General features: G+C 36.5%; 1 long non-coding RNA gene across 1 annotated transcript in view; it reads right to left on the bottom strand.

The window, feature by feature from the left end:
• LOC146544928 (uncharacterized) overlaps positions 1-25,451 on the bottom strand; it is a 123,823-nt gene that overhangs the window by 55,893 nt on the left and 42,479 nt on the right. The window lies entirely within an intron of this gene.

Here is a 25,451-nt window from a genome sequence, read left to right as displayed (position 1 = left end):
ACATACATACATTTTTCCAAATTCCCTGTTAAAATGTGTCACAAAATAATAATAACAAAAAATCCTATCCTGGGGCCATAACTCTGACGTTGAACAGCCGTGAATCCTGAATGTAGTGATTAATGGTTGAGAATCCACACAAAAAAAAGCAACACTGAATGAAGCTTAAAGGAACTTCACTCCCAGGAGGCAATTAATAGATGGCAAGAATACTGTTCATTTACAAGGTTATGGTTAAGTGGTGGTGATGTCACAGAGCTGGGTAAATGGTAAGACTGCATTAATGATCCCCAAACCCCAAATCTCAGCACTCATTAAGCCTGAGTCATAGATTAATGAAGAGACATTTATACTTTCAGCCTGCGCCATAAATAACTATACAGCACTAAAGTCAGCTAATAATGAAGCAGAAGATGTTGCCTTATGACTGAGCACATTTTAGAGATGTTTATTTTAAAAGATATATATATATTTTTCTTAAAAGGTGCACTGCAAGCCAGAGAAACTTCATTAATTAATTAACAGTGTGTTTCATTTTTTAAATTTACTTTGAATTGATATATTTCTTTTTCCAAAATGCAAATAAAGCTTTCTCTTGCATTACTTTCAGAGCATCCTACCTACTTCTGGAAATGAGGCAGCTGATTGTGTACAGAGTTTGGGCCGCTTGAGTGCTATTAGCCTTCATACAGATTTGCCCAATGAAGAGAAGAGGGGTTCCAAGTATCTCTCACTTCGTTAACATATATTGACAAGTCAGGAGTTAACATATTATCTTTCTAGAGTCTACAGAAGCCTTTCCAAAAAATGTCTCCAGCATAGACGCTTAACTCTCACTTTTACATAACAAAGTGTTAAGATCAATGGATATGAGACAAATTTTACCTGCTACCTGATGTGAGAAGTAGTGCTTGCTCAGACTAAAGCTTTAGGAAAGGACAATGAAAACTTTAAAACAACAATTGGAACTGACGACACAAGTATTCAGAAAGAGGATCTATAAGCAGATATAAAAATAAGGATGAGGAAAAACACTTGGAAAGAAGAATTTATATGAATGTTTCGTATAAAATTTTAGGAGAGAGTTTACAAAAAGTTGAAACAACTTCCACTTCTAAGGATGGAATTATATTTCTTTCTTTGCTGTAAATAAGCCAGCATTATTAACACCCATGCAGTCGTCATGCTATAAGTTTGGTGAGAGGTTGGGAGAGGGGCTTGGAAATGTAAATATAAGACAGGCTTTTACTTTTCTCTATAAATTGATCAAGATTGATTATTATGAACGATGGTGAAGAAATCAAGAACGAAGCATCATAATCTGCATAGAAACTGCCAGCAGCTTTGGTTTAGGTTGAGGAAGAGGATTGGACTAATGAGAAAGAGCTGTATTACCTTTAGTGAAGCAAGGAGAAATATAACAGAAAAAAAAAATTAGACAATTAAGTAAACATAGCCAGGAAGAGCAGTGCACGACATTAATAGCAAGCTACTGAGCAGGCTGTTTTGGAAAACTGCTAAGTTCGTTGTTACTAGTTATGATATCACATTTTTCAGCTCATATCAACATGCACTGAGCAAGACACATATTACTTGTTACTACTACTTGTTTCTTCCCAGCAAAAAGCAGGGATAGTTACCTTGGAAGAACAGGTGGAACTGATGATGCAAACAATTGCCTATGAAAAAGGGTCATGATGCAGAAAAAAAGGTCACAGAAAACAATTTGAAACATGGAACACAATTTTATGGTTTCTGAATGTGTGTTATGTATAATTTACCACAGCAGTCTATGACATTTTGGACAATATTCTCAAACAGTTCAAATAGAACTAGGTCTAGTAGATTAAAGGGAAAAGAACAGAAAATAAGGAAAAAAGGACAAAAAAAATATATTAAGCCAAAATCACCACCACAAAATTTGTGTGTTTCAAGGGGGTGAGAGAATAAATAATATACAAAACCCTTTGTAATTTCCCCTGTACATGGCACACAGCATGCTGAACATTTCATCCACATCCATACCAAGTATCTGCTAATGTCATTACAACTTTGGCATCATTTTTGTGATGTACTAGAAGCAAAATTAATGTATTGTGCATTGTATTTTCTTATCTGTTGGAAGCAGAAGCATGCCATTGGAGCTGTAGAATCTATTCCTGTCAGCTAAAATGTTGGTGTAAAAGCAGAGTTAAGCTACTTTAAAAAACCTGGCACTTTCTCCTTCTAATTATGCAGTAGAAGGCAGATCATATTTAACAAGCTTTGCTCTCATTATAAACTATTGCTGGAGCTGAGATAATGTATTTCCCCTTCTTGCAAGTTTTGTGGTACCAAATGATAGTGTTTTTAAAAAAACTGCTTTTGGTGACAAACAGCATGATACAAGAGGATATTTAAGCTTGAAATCCAGCTCTTATTTTTGTGCTAAACCTGAAAGTCCATAGGTTCTTTGCAATCTCTTTATAATATTTGGTCAGAACTGGACAACATGGTGATAGCAGGTAATACATGCAGAGAAAACAGAGGCTAGATAGAGTTTTCCATAAATTCAGCCAATCCTATTTATTTTCAAAAAGCATCTGAATACTACAAATTGAATTTGATCACAGGAGTGAAAGCAGATAGACTAACTAAACATGACTACACTTCAGAAAAACATATAGACAAACACCATTGCATCTGATTGAATAACACTGTCTCCTGGACCAGAAAGCTGCTAATTTCTTTTCCTTAATAAAATTAGTATTTTTTGAAACTACAGATAATGTTAACCTATTATGCAATTAGGCACTTTAGAAGTTTTTCATGCTAATTTCTAATATGGATAAGGAATTAGATCATACTAATATTAGTAAATTTATCTAGCTATTATTTTCTGAACAGAGGAAAACATCAGGATGAAGGTTTGTTCCTGCTAATTTGACTTTCATTGCTGCCTGTGACAAGACACACATGAAATTCTGTGGACAAAGTCAGCACAGGATAGACTGAAAAAAATAAGTTTCAGACATCCTTTATACTCTTTTTAAAACAATCACTTTCTAGATCACTAACATCTATGATTTCTAATACCATTTTGTCATTATGTCATTTTTGACAGCAGACTGAACTGAGATACTCAGCTCTAGTCATGCTTGGGAATTCCTCACTCCACTTCCCTTGAAACTTCCATGCATTTGTGCTCAGCTTCACATACTTGTCAGTACACACAGCACAAATCCCACTCATTTATTTAAGCTTGATGTTTGAGTGCAATAAAGTTAGGGCTTCCCCATTGTGAGGATGTCCTAATTTATCTAACTTGTCAGAGATTTTAATCTCAGGCACATCTTGCAGCAAGATGGAAACAAGTTTTCTTCTGAAGTAATTTTATAGTAGAACATGATAATGAGAGCTGAAAAAATGTCAATAAACAAATAAATAGTAGATAAATAAATAAATAGATTATCTTCTATTGTTGGCTTAATTACTAAAGAAATATGCGGTTTGAGGAACTACTCCCAGATTCTCTGCCATTTCATAATCAAGTTTAGGAACAATAATTTTTATGGAATAGCCTACCGTGGTATCCACTCAGAAGATACAGAGACTGCAGCACAGTGTTGACAGTCAACGATATGCATACAGCAACCGTTCATCACAGAATTCCATATAGAATAAAACTTGCCTTGAAAAGAGAACGCTACTGTTTAAGCTTTACCTAAAATGCTTGTGTGCAACACTAAACACTATCCATTTACTAAAAAGAAAAGGCAAAATTAAAGGTAGTTGTTAAAAGCAGGAGTAAGAGAGAAAACTCAATAGAGAAGAAAATTTGATACTCTCTTTTCATTACTAGACTGCTCTTAATTTAAAAATATATTTTCCCAGAATCCTGAGCATTACAGACTACTTAAAATTTATATTTTCCACGTTGGTACCAAATGGTCTATTTGAAGACTCACAAAATCTTGTTGCATGTTATTTCTGGGGAAAAAAAGAAACAGAGAAAACACATAACAGGCCTCCAGTAGTACTACTTGTCTGCAGAAGGAAATCAGACTGCTGTAGGACGCATCAAAGACATGAACCCTGATACAAAATTCCAAATCCCCATATGAGATCCATATACTTTAGCAAAAAAAAAAAAAAAAAAAAAAAAAAAAAAAAAAAAAAATTAAAACAAACTTACAAGCTTCCCACAACCCAGCTCCATAGGTCTCCTATAAGCATCAACATGCTATTGTTATATTATATTGTTATATTATATTGTTATATTATATTGTTATATATTGTAATATGCATCCTGCTATTGAGGATCCAGATTCTTACAGCCTTTCTGAGTTCCCATATCTTTCTGAAATGCAAGATAAAGCAGAAAACAAATGTTTGCCTTCACTCAGGTAGAAACAGGTCCCCTCAGTATTCCTACTTTATCTGTTTTCTTGAAATGAGAGATATTACACAAGTCTCCTTGCCATCTACAAAAACAAAACAAGTATTGCCTGTCATTTTACTTTTGCAGTAAAACAACCCTGCTTTCCCAGCTGGAAATAGGCTGAGATCCTTTCCACCATTGTAAGGTGCAATCAGTTTTTGCAGGATGAGTCGTAACAGCTTTGTGCATTAGTTCTAGGTCTGGGATTTTAAAACACCTTTCCCCTTTCTTCCCTCCCCAAAGAACTTAGTTTTGATGAGACTTCCTATGTTTCTTTGTTTCACCCAGACGGCTGTTTAGCTAAAAGTACAGCAGTGAATTAAGGTAGATTAGTTTTCATTTTAGTTTTAAGTGATGATTGAAAGGTGTTCCTGAAATAGAAAAAAAGGATAGAAAGAGAAAAATGTTTACATTATGAATATTCAAAGACACAGCATGTTATGAGAGATTGATGTCAACCCAAACTGGCTAACTTCAGCCAGGAAAAATCAGATGATTGGCTGAAATTCCTTAAGGTCTCCAGTTTTTTTAATTTTAGATTTACTGAGTCACAAAATATTAAGGTCTCCTTTTATCCAAATTCTCAGGCAATAATATCTGAATAACATCAGTAATTCTTAATTAAACATTTTATCTCAGATTGTACAGCATATTTCCTCATTAATGACATTTTCTGCTATAACAATATCAACCTAACAAACTCATTTGGATTAAATTGCTACACTATCATTCTCCCTTGTCCACTCCTACCAGAAAAAAACATTCTAACTGTGAACATACTGGAGTTGTTTAAAAGTTAACATAGAATAGTCAGCAAATTAAATAATAGTTCTTACTCTCTATTAACAAAAGGTATCAGAAAAGACTGATTTGGGTGAAATAAGAACAGCTGGAAAGAAAGCAACAGATGGACAGGGACATGAATGGAAATCCTATTTCCACTCATTCTTTCTGCATGGCCTATTGGGAAAGCAGTTAAACTTGCTGGCAAAGTGGTAGAGAAAGGAGAAGTAGTTTACAAAATGATCTCGTGTTATTAAAGACTTTTATTTACACTAGTACATAACAAAACACAGGTCTGGAAGGAAAGAGAGAACAATCTGTTGTGACACCTTTTTAAATTAAGGACCATATCTAGAAGACGGATTATATCTGTTGAGATTTAATTAGTTCAGCATGATGTGTTAACCATGATGTTTTAGATATTCTCAAAATAATTCCTGAGGTTCAAAGCTATTATTCTGATTCTGGGTTGAGAACACTGCATTGCTAAGAGCTTACTATTTACAATAGATGCAGCCAATACTGCATAGATAAAAGAAGCAGGTGATACAATGAGCATCCAGGCTTTCTGTAATAAACTTGAGGAAGAATGGAAACAGATTCAGCAAGAACTATATTTCCAGAAAGATGTGGTAGATAAGAAATATTCTTGAAAAGAGAGGATATATGATTCACTGAGTGAACTCCCTGGACTTGAGTACAAACTTCCAAATCAGAAATACTACACATGTATGTAAAGAATTAGATATCACAAGAAGGTGTCTGAAAAAGCCTTTAAGCTGCCTAAGAAGGACAGAAGTATTATTTAACACATAATAATGAACAGAGGTATTATTTATTTTTCTTTTCTGGAATTTCTTACCTGATTCCAGAGATGCTTTTAGCCCTGCTCAAGGTCAGAGTCTGTCTATCTTATAACGTAACTTTCTCCTTTCATATATAAAGCTTTAATAAGAGTATTTTCATAGAATCATAGAATCACCAAGGTTGGAAAAGACCTAAAAGATCATCCAGTCCAACCGTTCACCTATTACCAATAGCTCCCACTAAACCATTCTTCAAAAAGGAGGTAGTGGACATGCACAGTGTACTATGCATGGTGATTTGAACGTTTAACCAAGTGGGAGATCTGATGTTCCAAACTTAATAGTTTCACAGCCTCTGCTACCACAACTGTTTCGGGTCTATCAGGCTAAAAATATGGCTGTCTAGTGCTGGGCTAAACTTTTCTTCAGCTTTGTCAGTGGTGAGTTGCTAGACAGACATCAGTGTAAGGCAGCCCTTTGGAGTCATTGCTTCTGGTCCCTATTTCCAGCCTTTTTTTTTTTGTTTGTTTTAAAATTTAGTGAGTGTTCCAACAGCAAAGCTGAGGAAAAATGACAGTACATAAGCAATCCTGTCAGTGCTTTAGGCAAGGCTATCCTCATTCAGCTAGGTTTGGGCCTGTCCTGTGCTCGGTTGCAAGGTAGTATTATATGCTCAACAAAGAAATAGCTTTGTAAATGTTTCCAGGTTTGGACCGCATCTGGGCAATTACAAAAATTTTAGCTGATCTAGCAAAATAAAAGTGAAATGCATCCTCCTGTATACATCTGGATAAAATTAACCGTTTCTCTACATCACAGGAGTAGGAGCTTGGATAGTTTGAAGAACTGAAAGAAGATGACCAGTTTGCAGTAAAATATTATTTTAAGCTGTACCCTCTTTGACATATTGGTCTACAGCAGACTGTAACAACATTTCTCAGTTTAATTAAAATATTTTCCTCGTTCTCATGAATATTAATTGACAAGAATACTAATTTAAGGGATACTAGAAAACAAGACCAATTACCGGATAAGAAAGAAGCAGGGTTGGATTGATGATATATCTCATGGCCTGCCCTTGGAATTTCTTATGTGTGTTTGTCTCTAGAGGATATTCCAAAGGTAATATTAAAGGAGGATAGGAAATAAGCCATTATGACACAGTTAGATTAGAAACATATGACAGGAGAACTACTGGAATGCCAAAAATTTTGGTAAACTAAGGTGATATCCTTAAAAAGGTACTTGTAACAACGAGATGCTGGCAGTAACAACGTTAAGTCCAAATATATTTGAAACTGTGACTCCTGGAAGAATACCACTCTGAGGCAAAGATTATTTCAATAATCCAAGTGGCAAGTGACAAAATATCCTCTTTCATATCAAACAGCCACTGAATGAACAAAGGTATAAACTAGGTATTGAAGCAGAGAAGAGACAGATGTGCTCTGTAAGAAAAGCTGCAAATGTGAAAGTGCCCCGTGCATAGTCCCCAGTTCCTGAGGTTATGCATAAACACAATATAACACTTTCTATTTTGGCTAGTTACAAGTTGCTTCAAAGGGTTGAAAGATAGAATAATTATGGAAGTTTTTCATTTACTACTTAACTAAGGAAACTTGAGTGTGAACAAAACTGAAAAGTGGTGAAAATGTAATTTGACCTAGAGGAAGAAAGAAAATAACAATTGTTGAGAGCAGGGAAAGAACATTTGGAGTGCAGCAGAGGACCGCTGAGTAGACGCTAAGTCTGTATGACAAGTCCTTACACAGTACTGCCTTATTACCCTTGACTCTGAGCTGGCTGAAGATGAGGTCACAAATTCACACGCTAACTTTTCTCATCTTACAGTTGTTTTATTTGCTTGTTGGATTTGACGATCTTTAAGGTCTTTTCCAACCTGAGCAATTCTATGATTCTATGAAAAAACACTGAGGGCAGGCCAAACCCTCAGACTCTACTTCAAGGCAACAGCATCTACAACTATACGTTGTCTTGCAGTATGTGACAGACCCAGCATATGACAGAGAGCCCTCTTATTTCATTACAAAAAGACACTATATTGTTTGAGATAGAGGAATATTGGCAGAAATATCTAAGTTATTGTCTCCAGTACAAAACAAAGAAATGCTGAAATTTATTTGGTCACCTGATGTGTTCCAAAATATCGTCAATGTTTTTGTAAAAAGACTGAATAAGTTCCTCCATCTGTGTGCTTCAAAGGATGCAAACAATGGACTGCAATGTGGAAGTGTCAGAACTCAAATGAGAAACAACATTACGTGGAGAAGCTTCCAGGAGATGTCACTTCAAGGGGAACCACTCAAGTACAAACAACAGGAAATAAATTACAACAGCCAACAAATATGCACAACATGTTGAGAGATATTATCTAGCATTAAAAATCAATCCTGTCTGCATATTAAATTCAATATGAAGACTAATTTCAGTTTCCCAAGAGTGGGAAATTAAATTTGTAAGAACTTAATGTAAACAGATGAATGGTAGATGAAAACAATACAACTTTTCACAGAACTCTTTAAGGTCAGCTTTTTTTATTATTTTGCTTTTAGCATTGTACTTCCTTTAGCATCACTGTTTACTATTTTCTGAAAGATTGTTACTTTTTCCTCAAGAACTTTCCTTACCAATCCAGCCATTCATTCTTGGTCATGTACTTCCTGATGTTTGTTTGAAGTTTCTGTTGTTTTCTTTCGCTCTCGTACTTAGTCTTTCATTTAGAATCAGTTAAGGCTAATGTAACATTAAAAACAACAGACTCATTCCGTGGCTCTCTCTCTGATCATTTCTTAGGTTCTGGGATGTTTAATTGTTGGATTTTGTTTGTTCTTTATCTTCTGTTTAGATGATTATTTTTTAAACACAGTGAGGAAAATACCAGAACCATTTCCATTACAAACACAAACCATTACTACACTTGTTTCATTGACTGTAACCCTGTAACTTTTGACTGTGACTTTCAAATTTTACTTCAGATAAAAAACAAACAAACAAAGCAATCACATGATACAGGATAAACAATGAGGATGTATAGAAATAAGAAGAATCAAATCTATGAGCTGAGCAGGTATAATTGTTTAGTGTTTGGAGTTTATTTCTATTTCTAAACTTCACTAATATCTCAGACAGGAAAAACTAAAGGCATTGTAGTTATTGGCCCATTTACACATGTTAATGCTGATTCCCAGAAATAATAACAACCATTTTCACTTTTGTATAATTTTGAAAATGGAGTGCAAATCCAGTCATGTGTGATTGATACAAGTTCATTACTTGACAGTTTGGAAGTGTAAAATCTTTTTATAGTTGTTCATTATATTGAGCACTGTTGTCTTGTTCAGACATATATTCAGTTTCGTATTTTAAATAATGTAAATAGACAAATAAATACACGTGATTGGAAATATACATGGAACAGAGAGACTAGAAGTTGCCTGGGGCAGCAAAATGCCAGGGGCATAAAGGTACGCTCTGTGACAGAATACCAGAAGTACAAAGCTGGTGCTAGCACCAGAGGCAGAGTGAGGGCCTGTGGGATGGTGCCCAATGCTGCAAGAATATTTGGCTACATTCAAGTGCATCCTCACTTTCCTCAACTCACATCTGGTTCCTGGAGTCGCATCCCTCCTGCTGCAGGAGGCTGAGCCAGGGACCTCAGTAAAGACTAGTGTACTCCCTGGCACAGCTCCATATATCCATGTATGGAGCTGGTGTTTGCATGAAAATCTGTTGCCTCAGTGCCTTTAGCTGCCCTATTTCCCCACAGATTGAGCTGGATGGTCATGGCCTTAACTTCCCTCCAGTTTTATTTCTCTTGCGAGTTCCAACATTTTCAAATTATACTTAGTCATTTGGAGCACACAGATGGAAGGAAAATTAACCAGATTTATTTGTAATCATATGGACCATAAAGGAATTCCCCATTGGAAAGGAATCTTCACATTCTTAGCTCTCACTTTGTAACAATTGAAACTGTCTAGTGAACAGGCATTTCAAATAATACCATTTCTCTCTCCTTTTCTGCCTCTTTTCTTCCCTAGTCAGGACTAGCCCAGCCACAGCCCAAACCAGAAATCTCATTTGAGGGAGAAAGAAAATTCAATTTGTCCAGAAATCTTTCTGAGAAGTCTTATGCCATCTCTGAATTCATCATCCTAGCATCCTTTTTGGTGAAAAAGACAGAAGATAAACAGTGACAAAATGGGTCATTGTGAACAAAACAATGACATGATGCTCTACGAGATGCTTGCCTACTAGTACTCTAGTGGCATGCATGCTGGCGTACTCATTCAGCTCCCAGTCCATTTTATCGCACTAACAAATACGTACCCAAAACTTCATGATACAACAGACTGATAGGTGACTAAGGCATTAAAAAAAGACATTCAGAAAGCAGTGGCAAGGCAAATTTTGGGAGTGAGGATGGTGAATATTGCTTCTGGGAAAGGCTACCTAGCACTACTACTATGTAGATTTTTGCTATGTTCCCTTAAAAAAAAAAGAAAAAAAAAGACTAATTTGCTTGTATTTGGAGCAGAAATTGCAAGGACACTATAGAAGAAAAAATGAAAAAGCATCTGGCAAGCTTACAGAGCTGAGGTGTTCTTCCTTTACATGGTCAGTATTCCTCTTGTCTCAACAAATCTGCTTTTTATGCCCCAGTACATTCACCCTCTCCCTGCTGGGGACACTAGAGGCATACCACTGTTTCGCATGGACATCGAGTCAACCTATCTTCCTCTCTCTCTCTTTTACCTCTGCTCCAGCCAGCACCCTCCAACCATGTCTTATTCCCTGAGAGAAGAGGTGAGGGATGAAACCAGTTACTTTAAGATTGTTCAGAATGTATAATGTACCAACACTGCAAGAGATTTGAGCAAGACTTGCAGTGGGTTTGTTTCTGAGTCTTGTAAGCAACAGCATAGGGTACATCTAGGATACTGAAATATTGTAGGTTGGCTGTGGAGAAGATCCATGAGGAACTAGACATGCAAAACAAGGCAGGGTGAGAATGGATGACATTCACAAAACATTGGTCCCCCATTCAAAGTCACCTCTCCCTGCTCTTCTCATCGTACATATGAGCCTTTGGCTTAGTAGAGGTTGTTCCTACCACTACACATCATCCATGTTCCACAATAACAGACCACATTTGAAGACTGAGCCTCCAAACAATGCTGTCTGCCCAGCAAATGCCTGAATAAATGTCAAATGGGGATAACAGCTTTATCTCCTACTTTCTCCATAATGTCAACAGAAATCAAGGACTAGAAATGTATCAGAACTCACTCTCTTTTGTTACCTTCCCAGACAAGAATCAGGCTGCAAAAATCAAATATTCCAGATATGGGAAAGCTTGCTGTGACAGACAGAGACAATAGGGACTTTTTTTTTTTTTCTTCCTCCAAGGATGAGTGAGCCTTGCTAAACAGCATTCACCAGGGCACCAGACGCCCGACTCAAGAACCTGTGAGTGTCTCTGCTTTATCTGTCACCTGCTTTGAGAGGAGGCAAAGTGTCACTTGGACAGGCAAGTAGTATGATGTGCTTCTTCCAGCAGCCTCCTGCAAATCCTTCCTGAAAATGCAAAGCAAGATGTAGGATGATGTACATGGACAGAAAAACTGATCTCAGGAGGCTGAGGGAAAGCATTGTATGTGCAACCAAAGATTATGGAAGAGTATTTTTCTATCCTGCGTTTTGCAGACACGAGAGCTTACACTGTTTATAGTATCAACATCATGGCTACCAGAAGCACAGAAATAAAATGGAGTACAGGACAGTCACCAAAATATTGTTGCTAGGGGGATCAACAGCAGTCATGGACAAGACATCAGATATGTCAAGGTAAGGATACATCTGAATTGGCTTAGAAAAATGCACTGTGAGCCAGGAACTCCAATGAATTACTCTGGGTGTCTGTCCCACAGTTCATTCTACCCACATAGCTCCTGGAGGGGAGGGTTAGCCTGCTCACCTGCTCAGGGGAAAAATCTGACAAAAGGAAGAATGAGGACAATTGTAAAAGTTTTCTTTCTGGTGTTTGAAGCAAGGAGATGCTTCAGAAAATATATTGGAGAGCTCAGAAGCACAATGAAATTTCTAATTAAACTATTTGTACCCAGAAAAAAAAAACATCCAAGCAAATAAACATTTAAGCTTGAAATTTTACAGGAGCTCTTTAGTCTTTTAAGAGCAGTCTTTTACTTTTTCTCCTTTTGTTCTCTGTACTCCCTGTAGCCCTGCTGTTCCCTGTACCTTTAGGCACTGGCTAAGCATCAAAATCAGGGAATCTCAACAAAAGATGTGAATGAAAAGAACAGCAGATAAGGGCTAAAGGCTTTTATATGAGTTATTCTTCATGATGTTGGTCTGTCATGTGTAATGAAGTCAACTGCATAACATTGTCACCTGAACGTACTCCAGCGGAATGCAAGTTGTCACAACAAATAGAATAACTGGACAAGAAAAGAGTCTTTCTAGGCCAGTTCCTCTTGGGATGTTTCATGCAGTTGTTTCTTGGTGCGTTCACTTTCAAGTAGGTACATGAAAATTTACCTTGCTTGTCCCAAAGTGATAACTCACTACTATCAAGAAGTGAGATATAATGTGAGAGAGTCAGTGGGAAACTTTCAGCTTTCTGGAATGGTATCAGGTTCTTCACGTTAGCTGACAAATAACACTTGTAAAGCTGGGAGGCAAGGCTGACTTCTCCCTCCCAGATAAGGCAAAAGACTGGGGTCTAAACCCCAATTCTTATCCATTATTTATGCATTTCTGGGGAAGGTACTTTGACAGATGGCAGCAGAGAGGAAGTCTAACAAAAGTGTCCGACATGGAAGTGTGTATGAAGCAAAGGGATTTCATCAAATTCCTCCATTTGGAAAAAATTGCACCTATTGACTTTATCAGTGTTTGCTGATTGTTTGTCCAAACAGTGGACACACAATGAGCACAGTGCAGTGGTGGGTAGTGCATTTTGGCAATGGTAACAGCAACATGAAATACAAGCCATGTTATTATGCTCTTTGTTCTAGTTTCCACGGAAGTAAACAAAAGGCACTTCTTTTGGAGCAACCTACGTACATTTTCCTTGTACTGGATTCAGAAAAACCCTGTTTCTGTTGGTCAACAGATACAGAAACTTAAACGTAAGGAGATAATAAGAGTGGAAAAGACATTAACTTGCTCCTCAGTAACCCATTAAATCTAGAAGACACTAGACAGAAGATTTATATTTCGCTAATATCTATCAATAGTTATATAGAACACGTGCATCTAAATCAAGCTAACTGAAAAGAAGTACTGAAAAGGATTTATATATTTTTGATATATTTTTTATAAGTGCTACTTGACATTGGTATCTTTTAAATTTCAAGGAAAAATGTCCATAATCCTATATTTTCAAATGTCTTTCTCTTTATAAGAAAGGAAGATACAGTGCTTTCTTTGATGAAGAAAAAAAGCTTTCAGAAAACTTCAAAACCTAAAATTTTTACAGATTCTTTTAATACTTCAAAATTTAAAATATCTCCCACTTTTTTTTTTTTCTCCCCCTCAGAGAGTAAATTTAAGTAAGTAGTATTAAAATTTCAACTGGGTTGAAAACCCTTATCCATCATTGAAAACTGTTTTGACGTAAAGTTTATGTTAGCTCTAACCTCACCAGGCAGATCCTAGTGCAGAGGAGCACACTGCATCCGGTGAGAACAACTCCCTCCCACTGGCTAGTTGTCTATAAAGGAAATAGAGATGCAGAAAGGTGTCCAGAGCTTTGCTGTTGATTTTTAATTCTAGCCAGATCTCAGAATATAAATCTAATTAAGCTGGAAGTGTTGTCAACTGTTGGATAAGTATTAATAATTTATCCTGTGTGAGGATGTTGGAGATCAAGACTGAGGAGATTTGCACCCCTCTGCCTGCACTCTGGCATCAGCATGCTCAGGATCCTGCAAGGATCATTAAGGTGCCATACTGAACCACTCACACCAGCAGTAAGAGACCTCTCAGTGCTCATAGCAGTGTGGGCCTTTTTCTCTGAATCTTGGAGGCTACTTATCTACAGCTTAGGATCCAGGGAGATCTGCACAGATTCTCTGAAATCATTTCAATCAGAAAAACTGCCACTGATTAACAAAACATGCATAGCAGCTGTGACAAAATTATTTTCTTAAGTTGCATGCATTAATTTTTTCAAATATTAATGAAATGCACAGGCACCTCACGCCCAATTTTCTAAATATCCTATTCACAACAGCATTGTTCTTCAAAGCAACACAAGTTGAGCAAGTTAGCAAACACAGCAAATATCCATAACTCAGATCACCGCACGTCATTTAGCAGACACCAAAGATAATAATGCTTAATTCATTATAAGCACCCAGAGCCAAAAAAGAACATGACTTGCCTTTTAATGTACTGGTACAAGGCACATGGAACGCTGTACAGCTCTGTGGAAAAACAGCTTACAAGTCTATTAAATATGTTATAAGAACACTATTAAAGAACACTGTATATCTTTATGTTTATGCATCATTTTAGAAGCCTAAAAGGTCAACATACTAGTAAAACCAAATATCTATGGGGCTGATTACAGATCACAACCCAGAAAGATCAATTTTAGACCTTCCATTGGCTGCTGCGGGACTCTATCCTTCGTTGTTTAATTTCAGAATTTCAGTGTTTATAAATTGGTATCTGCACATGGAAATTAATTAATATCACTCTAGATTCCCATAGATATACACCATAAATATACACCATAAGCCAGTTCCATTAAAAGGACAGTGAACAGAGAATTGGACTTGATTGACTGCCAGTCATTGTGTTGCTGTGAAGAACACTGAACACTTGGTTTTCCCAAAAGGTGTACAATATTACCCCTTTGGTGATACCTCTAGTGTACTTGAAATAGATCTCTGATAGTGGATGCTCAATGAGACAATTCAGAAAAAAAATTCCGCATAACCCATACATCTTAGACTGCCAAGATACACATGAAAAAATGCATCAAGAAATTATTATAGCGCACCAGATTGCTTTGAAGCACAGACTGTCTCTGTGACCAGAGTGAAGGGAGCACACAGAAAGATTACAGTCTTTACTGGTCAGACGCAGGTGGTCTATAGCTATGCTGCACGCTTCCCTGCCCCCGGAATAGAAATGTAATCTCATTCATGTAACAGTATGTGCTTATCCTACCAGCAGAGTCACTGGGTACACATATTTCATGTTTGTATCACATTGGTATCCTTTGAATTGGTTAGAACTTGAATATGGGATTGTCAATGATACTACAATTGGCTTCTCACTGTGGACTTTTGCTAGAATTTAGGTGGACATTTGCCAAAGCAGAACTCTGCATTAGTTCTTTACCATTGGCACCTTGGTCAATCAACACCACAACATTTGGAGCCAATTAAGGTGTACGCATATTGGAATTGAGCTTTGTATTTTTTAGAGTATTTTGTCAAGTTAGGATTGAACACATTTGTTTTTAACTTTTTAAGTGAAAGAAATGTCAAAAAGATCTTTGTTTCTGAAATGATAGTGGCTGAAAGCAGTGCAGCAGCTGTCTGGTGACTGTGATTACAAGTGACACAAAGGTTTTCAGTCAAAATCACCATTAATCACTATTCTGCAAGCAGAATTGGCTAAGAGTATAAGTGTGACAGTCAGTTTCACAGTATAATTTTACTCAGGAATTTGTCATCATGCTCACTAAATTGCTGGGTCCTAGTGAGAGAGGGTGCTTAGCACCTTAAGGTGCTGCTGTTGTGGGGTTTTCACACCAGGAAGTAGTTTCAGTCTTTTAAAAACTTTACATTTTCCATAGCTTGAAAACTGCAAATCACATGATCTTCTCTATAAAGTCATCTCTTGTTTTTGCATCCAAGTTCAAAAGGTTCTGTCTACATTTGCTTGTTAACTGCGCTCATAGGCACTGTGTAGTTACACAGATTCAAAAAGTTACAGAATCCACTTTCTCCTTGCACCTGGATGACTCTTAATTTCCTTTTGCCTGTTCCATAGATTTGAGTTGGATCTGTATCCCTTTCTGTTCAGCAGTGTTACATTCCTGTGGTCAGCAGGAGCTGATTCCCACTGGAACCATTTTTGTTTTCAGATACCTCCCAGGTGCATCCCTGTGGTTTAAGTGAAGTTAATCACTAAATGAATACTAAATAGCTATTTAGATACGTGATGCTTACTAAGATCCTCGACCAGGAGCTGGAAAACAGCATATACTGAATCCTATGTAGATGTCTAACTTAAGTGGTAACACTGTAGAATTTGAGCTACAGCCAAACTTAGAAAAATCATTAAATTTTGAATGGAAAACAGGGAAAGATCAGGTGTGCTTTTAGAACAGCAGTTTTATAAAATGGATCTAAAATAATTTAAATTGGCATAAGTGTTGCCCATGTCAGTCAAACTTGCGTGTTTTAACAAAATGAGTCACAGCAATTAGTCAGAGAAAAAAAAGAAAGAGGAAACAGCTTCATTTCTGAGTAATTCTGTTCTAATTCCTGAACTTAATTACACCTTCATGTCTTAAATCACCTATCATATGTTTATTCTGTAGTGTTACTACAATCAGATAGTAAATATTAACAATAAGTACAACAGCATAGGCAGCTGGACCTCACTTGTCACAGTTAACTTACATGTGGAGCACAAGAATGCTTCTTCCGTTATAAGAAGTAAAGCACAGTTGTTTAACACGCCCTGTTCTTATTTCACAGCGAGAACAATGGGTCCTCTATCCACACTTCAACTTAGTTCTTGGGTTGGTGATGCTTACTTTGCTAAACACAGGTGACAAAAGGTAACATCATTATTACTACCCTGTGAGGAAATATACCGACCACTAAAACGCATACTAGATGAGGCCCATCAGAAGTGCCAAAAGAGGTATCTGCTGGAAGGCTCACAAAATCTTTGCAACCTCTCAGCTGATCTCAGCTAGAAAGATCAATCACATACATGCAGACACAGTCACACTGATGGAAAAAATCTAGTTTTTGCTCTTTCCACTCTTGCCATTGGCTCAGCCCAGAGCTCTTACTCATCTCTCTAACCTCGAGTTAACTGGAAAGAGTAAAGACTTGGACATCTTGTTTCTCCATGCTGAGAGTGGCACAATTCCTGAAAAGCACAGGAACTATTACAGTGATCAATGTAATAATCAAAGATCAATGACCTTTTTAATTTCTTTCCTTTTTTTTTTTCCCCCCCCTTCTTTCATGGCTATTGTACACTTAGCTATAGACCCTTCATCTGGAAGACCTATGTATCCATGGAGGAAAAAAAAATCTTTGCTACTTTGATACAGAACATTGCTCATTTAGTGTCACAAACAAATTTGGCTGTGATAATCACATAAAGAGGCTTCTTACTATTTTAACTGACCTGCTTTGAATGAAAAACAGGTACCTTTAAAAGCAAGGAATCACAATAAAATATTTGTTGAAACCTGTGTTCCTTATGAGTAGCTATGTTTGCACACAGCAGAGGATACTATAGTGTCTTACTATAGTGTAAGTTCTCAGTGACAGGGCAATGGGAGCTAATGATTACAAAAAGATGGTAATTCAGGTCTCCAAGTGAAGAAATACAGTAAATAAGATTGCAAGACATCCTTGTTTCTGAGATGTGGATGTTAGTACTATCCCATACATAATAGCAAATGAAAACAGTTGCAACAAGTGACCATCACAAGGTTTTTTCCGCTGTAGTAGTTGTAGTCTGTTCATGGTTCTGTCACACATTCTTCCACAGCTGCCTTCAGCTCACCAAAAATTTCCTTTTATCTTTTTCATTGTGGAAGAGGCAGCATCACCTTAGCTAGCTTTCCATCTGCTTAGGAAAAACACTTATACCTCCAGGCTAATAAAAAGAACAATTCTGTCTTACTGGCCACCTTTTCTAATTTTTCGTACTGTACATCATTTTGTCAGATTGCACTTCAGCCACCTGTCACAGAGCAACAACATGGAATAGAATACTGGTAGAAAGATTCAACCTCTACAGCCATACCACAGGCATCCACCCCTGACACTGTGGACCAACACAATAGAATAGAAGGCATTACTTTTAGAGCAGCCCCTTCTGTATTTTCTCATATTCCTTGAATGTAGTGATGGAGAAATACAGATATCTTTCCCTCCTCCTAGAGGATGGGATCAGATTTCTCTACTGCTTCCTGCTTTAACAGATGATTTGAGAAAGCAGATAATCTGTCTTCAGCAGCACAGACAATGCTGCTTCTTTTTCTCCCGTTGGGCTCCTGTACAACAGCATTTGCAGAGTGCACCTCATCTGCCTTCCAGAATTTGTTTTTCAAACCATTCCCACAGAAATTTTAAAGGTCTACAGTAATTCCAGTGGAAAAGGAAAATCACTGGTTCCTGGCAAGTTCTAGAGACGAGTTGTAGACCAAGAGAAGAGGTAACTGAACAGGTATATATTTCATGTAACCAACAGATGTCACACACAAATAATACTGATTTTATTTATTTATTTATTTTTAAACAATCAAAGTCTGTCAAGTCAATTTCCTTGGCTGTTGTTCCACGCAATAGATATGGGCAATAGAATTCTGACTGTATTTTACTGTTACTATGCTCAGGCTATTGCTGGATTAACTTGGAAAACAGGCTGCTAGTACCTGGTGTAGGGAACCTGCTTTGGCAGGGGGGTTGGTCTCAATGATCTCTAGAGGTCCCTTCCAACCCCTACAATTCTGTGATTCTATTCATGAATCTCTGATGCAGAATCTTTCATGAGTTCGTAAACATAGTCCTTATGACTATTCCAACAAAAAGTTTGTGATAAATAGATGAACTTCTTAACATACAAGAATATCAAAACAAAAAACATAGCAAAACACTAAGAATAGGACATAAACTAAAGTAGAAAAGATCTCCCCAAAATTAAAAGATACAATAATATGACTAAGCGAAAATGAAAGTAACAGTGGGTTTGTTCGCCTGTTTTAGAATACATCTTGAAACTATCTGGGGAGTACATCATACATCTCTAGCTAAATAGTTTCACAATGCATATACTTGCACAGATTCCCTGAAAGCAGGTGTCAAAAACTGCTTACAGACTGTGTCATATCACTTTGCTTTGGCTTCTATAGAAACATCAAAATAAGTAGCTGTTGTAACTAATGTCAGTTCCACTGTTTCAGTGATTAAGTTCTGACATTTCTGAACCTTTTACCATCAAGAGAAAGAATGTTAGGAATCTACTTATACAAATATGGAATTCTGCTTGTCCTTGTCTCTAATAAATAGATACTCAGGTGTCTGGCATTGTTTGAAACTAGACTAAGTTGTGGGAAGTAAAATCTACTTTCACAGATTCCAAATGTGTGTACCGTTACACATAAATACTTTTAAGATTTTTTCCAGATCATCTTCAGCAATCGGACTCTGTCCCTCAGAGTTTATTGTCTGTACTTCACAGCTCCTTACAGAATAGGAGTCACGTGGAGCACTAATATAAACACATTTTTTATCCTAAGTTTGGTAACACAAAGAGAATAAAAAGGCTATGTAATTTTGTTACACCTTTCCTGCATTATCACAGGAACTGCTCAATGGGAAAAAGTTCTACTGCAGCAAGTGAGGAATCACCCTATTTTATCCATAAAAAAAGTAATTAGTGCATAAAAATTTGAGTGGAGAATGACTTGAGTTCTGGAATAGGACTGAAGATTCATGTAATTTAATTCCAATATTGTTTTGTTTTCCTCCCTAATTTCCAAATACTTTTGTATGATTTTGTTTAAGGCCCTGCTAGTGTTAATATATTAATCAATTCCTTTTTAATGCAGTTATGTTTGTGAGATATTGAATCAATTATTTCAATAGCAATATGAAGATCAGAATGCTGTCTCTCCTGAGGGAAGAATTATAACAAAATTCTGTGAGGAATCATTTTCAATAAGATTTTATTGATCTTGTTTGATCATTGATGTTTGTGACATTAACTACTTTACAATAGATTCCGTCACTTGCATGGTACATTTGCAGTTATCAAAATCTTTAGAAGTTAGAAGCGATTGGCTTGAAACCATAACAAATTTTATGTGTACCACTAAACTTACTAAAAAATGTTCGCTGATTTTGAGAGTACATCCTTCAGATTCATGTCTACATGATTCAGTTCACTTTTTCAATATTTTCACCTGAACAGTTACTAAAACTTTAAAATTTCAGCATTAGCCAGTGTATTAGTACGCAAACAAGATATAAACATACCACCCATGCCCCCCCATCTACCCTACAAAAAGAAATAGAAAAAAGAGAAAAGATGAGGTGAGAATTCTTCCTGAAAAGAGAGGAGTGTAACCAAGAGATTTTCTCAAAAGGAAGCTAGGATTCAGGTGGCAAGAAATAGGAGCACATGCTGAAGCACAGGCAAAGGAAAGGTCAGGTTGGTCAAGGTCAGCTGACTTGAGCTCAACCCAACAACATACATCCACTTGTGCGGTGGATATTCAGCTGAGCTCTTTTGCAGCCACAGCACTTCAGATGATTCTCTGCATTTCTGAACTGCTACCCATGTTAATGGGGCTTAGATGAATCACAGATAAATTGAAATACTCAGGAGAAATAATTAACCTAGCTGAATTCCAGCCTATCAACAAGGAACTCGCAAGCAGGCTCTTCATTTAGTTACAAATTATTTTCTCTCCTTTTGACTCATACTAATACATTTAATTTGTTTTCAACATATGAGCTGTTCTATGTTTGTCATAAAATCTGTCAGAAAATGAACAAAAAATCAGCTGCATGCTGACAAGCCAGGAGAAGATGAGAACAGTTGATCTGCAAAGGATATGAAACTTAAAGCGCCACATGCTGTGGATGAGGAAGGACTCTGCATTTTTTTTCCAGACCTCTTGAAAGAGAAATTAACTGTTGAGCTGGAGCTTGGCAGGTTCTCCAGGCTAGATTGCAGTATTGATTATTTTTTTTGTTAAGTAAACAAATGAGTTATTGAAAAGCATGCTTCTGTCATTGACATACTGTTTCTGACCAATAGAACAGACAAGATATCCCAAAGAAACTTGTTAGCAGTAACAGCACGGAGCTAAGCAATGGTTTACAAGTCCATACAACAGGAAACACAACTCATTCTCTCAAAAAGTAGTAATTTCATGCATGCTCCACTGTGTTTATGGGTACAGAAAAATAATTACTTAAAGATATTAACTATGGCATTACATATTCATTATGAAACCACTTAACTCTTCCTCACAGTGAAATACTTTGGTTTGATTTTTCATTCAAAATATTGGTATTCCTCAGAAAATATTTTTATTATTTTTTAAGATATAAAATACCAATCCTACTTTTACTTTCATTTATATTGGAGAACACCTAAAGAAAATGTCTGCTCGTATTACATAGAAGAGACTGTCAGTAATTTTACTTCCTATTAATATCTCTCTCTCTCCTATTGATTCCTTACCCTCCTTATCCACACACACTCTAAATTCACATATGACACCATAGTAATTGCATTCATACATCTCTGTACTGAAAGATTTTAAATTCCCTCCTTCTTATACTCCCACTATGAGTTGTCAGAACATTCTGGATGTCCATAACCCCCTACTATCCCTTGTATTTTGTATGAAGGAATATTTCTTTTCTTTCCTTATGATCTTATACCCTTTATTCTACCTTGTTTTGACTATGCTTCAGTGGATACAACAATTACATTATTTGTTAAAAAGATGATTTCTGCAACATTTTATCATGCAAGTAACTTCTCCTTCTCGCTTTCCCATCATAGATTTTTATTGAGCAACTACTCCCCTTGCCTGTCAAGATAAGTGATGGCTGGAAGAGAAAATGTTTGAAAAACTAAAGTAAAATCTTGCTTATGCCTACTATGATTGAGCATGGAAAACTGATTAAATTAGCAAAATGAGTAGTGTATAACAGTAACAAGAAGTGTATTATCACAGGAAGAATGTTTGAGTTTGATATAGAAATCTCCCGTAATGAGACAATAAGTATTTCATCCCCAGTACCTCTGAGAAGGAAATATAGTCATAATGGAGAAACTAAGACAGAAGCCAGTAAGGAATTGATGGAGAAACTTGTGTACAGTAGGCTTCCTCCTTGAGGAAAGTTATTATTGCAAACATGATAGAGACACTAATTATACTGAAATATCCATTTCAAAACAGCTGTTAAAATTTTATTGCTAATATATCATGAGGACTAGCTGCAACACACTGACATCTGTGGGTACTGAAATGTTTGATTTGCTGAGCTAGCATGTGAACAAGTTTCTGTGGATATTTAAAGGTACCAATCATGCTTATAAGTCTTTGCTTGTATATGTCACAAACAAAAGATACATTGGTTTGGTTAACAAAACAATTTTACGAAGGCAATGAGACTGCTTCAGTGATAGAGATTTGATATGCCATAACTTGATTTGCCAGAAAAATCCCTCAATTTCCATAATTACAGTTAAATTCAAATTTTACTCTAGTCAGAAAGCAAGAGAAGAATGTAGAAAAGACTCAGATACATCTTCTCTAACTTAGACATATGAGTGGGCTTCAGGGAATCAAATCTTCTCATTTCTTAACCTCTTCTGTAACCTGTTGAGAAGAACCTACTGAACTTTCAGAGTGAAAAGGATGATAAGAGGTGAAAGGCAAATAATGCACTGGAGACAATTCTACTTTTGAGGCATCATTCTCAACACTAGCTATGCTTTCAGTCATTTAATAGATATAGGCAGGTCTGAAACAAAGTCATAAGACATTATTCAAAGTCATCGTTCTGAGATCGATGTTACTGTGCTTCAGGAGCAAGACGTATATGAAGGGATACTGAGTACTGAAATGCTATGTATGCTTTCATAATGTTCAAATTGTGACATCTGTAATACCTTCTCCAGAAGTCCCTGAGATCCGTTTGTAGTTTAACCTCAGCTCACATTTCAGCCTCAGAAGACTCTATGTCTTGCTCCTTGCCACAGCACCCTCTCTACCAGATGACAAATACAGTCTCCACTTTATGGTCCCACCAGATTTATATCCCTCTGCCTCTATTCCAAAAGTACCTCTCCTAGGCCAATACATATTCCTGCTTCCTTCAGCTAAAAGTGAATAGAAATGTAATTAAGACTATTCATATTTTTTTATTTTATTAGGTTGGTCAACTTCTAGCATTAGCGTTACTAGACATCTGCTTGATTTTAGAGAGCACTTCTACAGTGTATATCCTGGCTTCTTTGTGAAGAACACAAGACAAGTCAGGACAAAGAACTGATGATAGTTTGACCATTGAGCAAATGAATGATGGATAGGTAGCAGTGAGTGAGGAGATAGGATCAATATATATCCTGCTTATTTAAAAAGTGTTTTCTTTCTACAGTTTCCCTTACATCATGACTGGAAAAACAGAGATGATCAAACAAATGATGCTCTTGCTTTTGCCTAGGAATTTCAGATCATAGTAATTTGGCTTTCTGTTTTCCACCAAGACTGAGAAGAATTCATGATAGCTGTAATTTTTTTCTCCAAGCTTTGTTACACATAAAGATCAGGAGAAGCAGGAAGAAACACCACAATCTCAAGACTATTTTGTGAACACATGAAAAGTGATCCAGAAATATAGAAAAGAAAAATTTAGGAACCGTAGTAAGCACGTCATGAGAGCATGTTGGAATTTCAGCTGGCCTCTGTTAAATAGGAAAGCTTAGCTTTCTGGGAGTCACAGATTTGAAATTTTATAGAAGTGATGTTCATTATAACTAAGAAGTGTGATTAAATAGGTATCACAGAACATATTTAGTCATTGAGACATTGTCACTATACTTATGTTGCTTTCCTGTCAGCTGTCTTTCAGTTTCTGTGTTTACCTCCTAGCTCATAAACCAGAAAGAAAGCTTAATAGATAATGCCACCAAATTGATGCCTTTCTCCCATTACTTTTAATCATAAAATTTTTTTCATTTGTCCTTTGTTCCAATAATTTCAGTATTTTCCTCCAGTAAAAGTTTCTCCCGTGTTCAAATGAATGATACTACTTTATATTTGGACAGTGTTTTCCTGCAATGTAACCAATTATATGATAAATAGGCCTTTAATAGTCCAGCATTATGGTCTTCTCTGTAGCATAATCTGTTGGCAGGTACAGCGATAGATTTCATGTACTCATTCTATGGTAAAATTTATGGCTGTGATGATAATTGAATGCTGACAGGAAAATAGTACATATATCCTTCCTCTCTAGTTCTGCTTTTATTTTACTTTTAGCATGGAATGACCACACTTGATATACTTGGAAACAAAGTTTTTGATAATGAAGAATACACAGAGATATCTCAAATTTCTATGAACCCTGATTTCTTCAACTTTAATCTTCAGCTGTGCACAAATTCTGTAGAAGGTAGCACAAGTTTTTTTAGCAGTGTTCAAGGCTAGATACTAGAGAAAGTAACTACTCAGAGATGCTCAACTTATTTTATAAGCAAGCCATTCTTTGAAGAGACTAAGTGATAGAGCTGTCTTTTACTTGAATTGGGAAACAAAACAGTAATTTGTTTCGTTGGAAAAGAGGTAAAAGGGGAATGCTGATAGAGATATATACAAATACTCCTAGGAAAACTTCCTGAATTTGCTAGTGATTTAGATGACTAATAACACATTTAATCACAACTCAAGAAAAGTGAGTATTTGAGATGCCATGTTTTGGTTATATCAACATGTAAGAAGAGGAAGCAGTTCATATAGTTGCCTTTGACTAGTTTCATATCAAACAAGAAAGATAATGGTCACAATTCAGTAGCAAAGAAAGACTAGCTTACTCTTCCCGAAGATCAGGGCTTCCTAGAACCTCCCAGAAGAGGCAACCTCCCAGCTGCCAGCCCTTAAATGAGGTTAGGAAGGGGTCACACCAAGTTAATTGCTCCCACTTGTGCTCCCAGGGCTGGCCACACCCTTTCACCAGCTGCCCAATCACTGGTTCAGGCTGTGAACTAATGGTTTCTATATGCATCAGAGAGAGAGAGAAGAATAAAGAAATCAAAAGTGGCAACAAAATCTATCAGATTCTATGCATCAAGGAAAGAAACTGAAAGCAGTAAAATCCTTATATTTTGTACATTTTTTCAAACTGTCGAAAGAAATCACAGGAACAATTTAAATAAAACATTACTTCATGAGGAAACACAGACAGTAATTGATGATCTCATTTTAGTAAAACATCATGTCCAGATGGGATTAGTATTGAATTGTACCCAGATATACAGATATAATTTTACCTTGCTCAAAATTTATTCATGCTGTTCTTTAAAATGAGTATTTTCTTCTTTGTTCAGAATCATAACTACAACATTGTCTTGCATGTGCTTTCAGAATATTGCAATGGGAA

The sequence above is a fragment of the Meleagris gallopavo genome, chromosome 2 (assembly GCF_905368555.1).
Source record: "Meleagris gallopavo chromosome 2, MGAL_WU_HG_1.1, whole genome shotgun sequence".
Taxonomy (NCBI): domain Eukaryota; kingdom Metazoa; phylum Chordata; class Aves; order Galliformes; family Phasianidae; genus Meleagris; species Meleagris gallopavo.
Note: the sequence above shows the minus strand (reverse complement) of the source record. Positions and strands in the feature narration are given on the sequence as shown.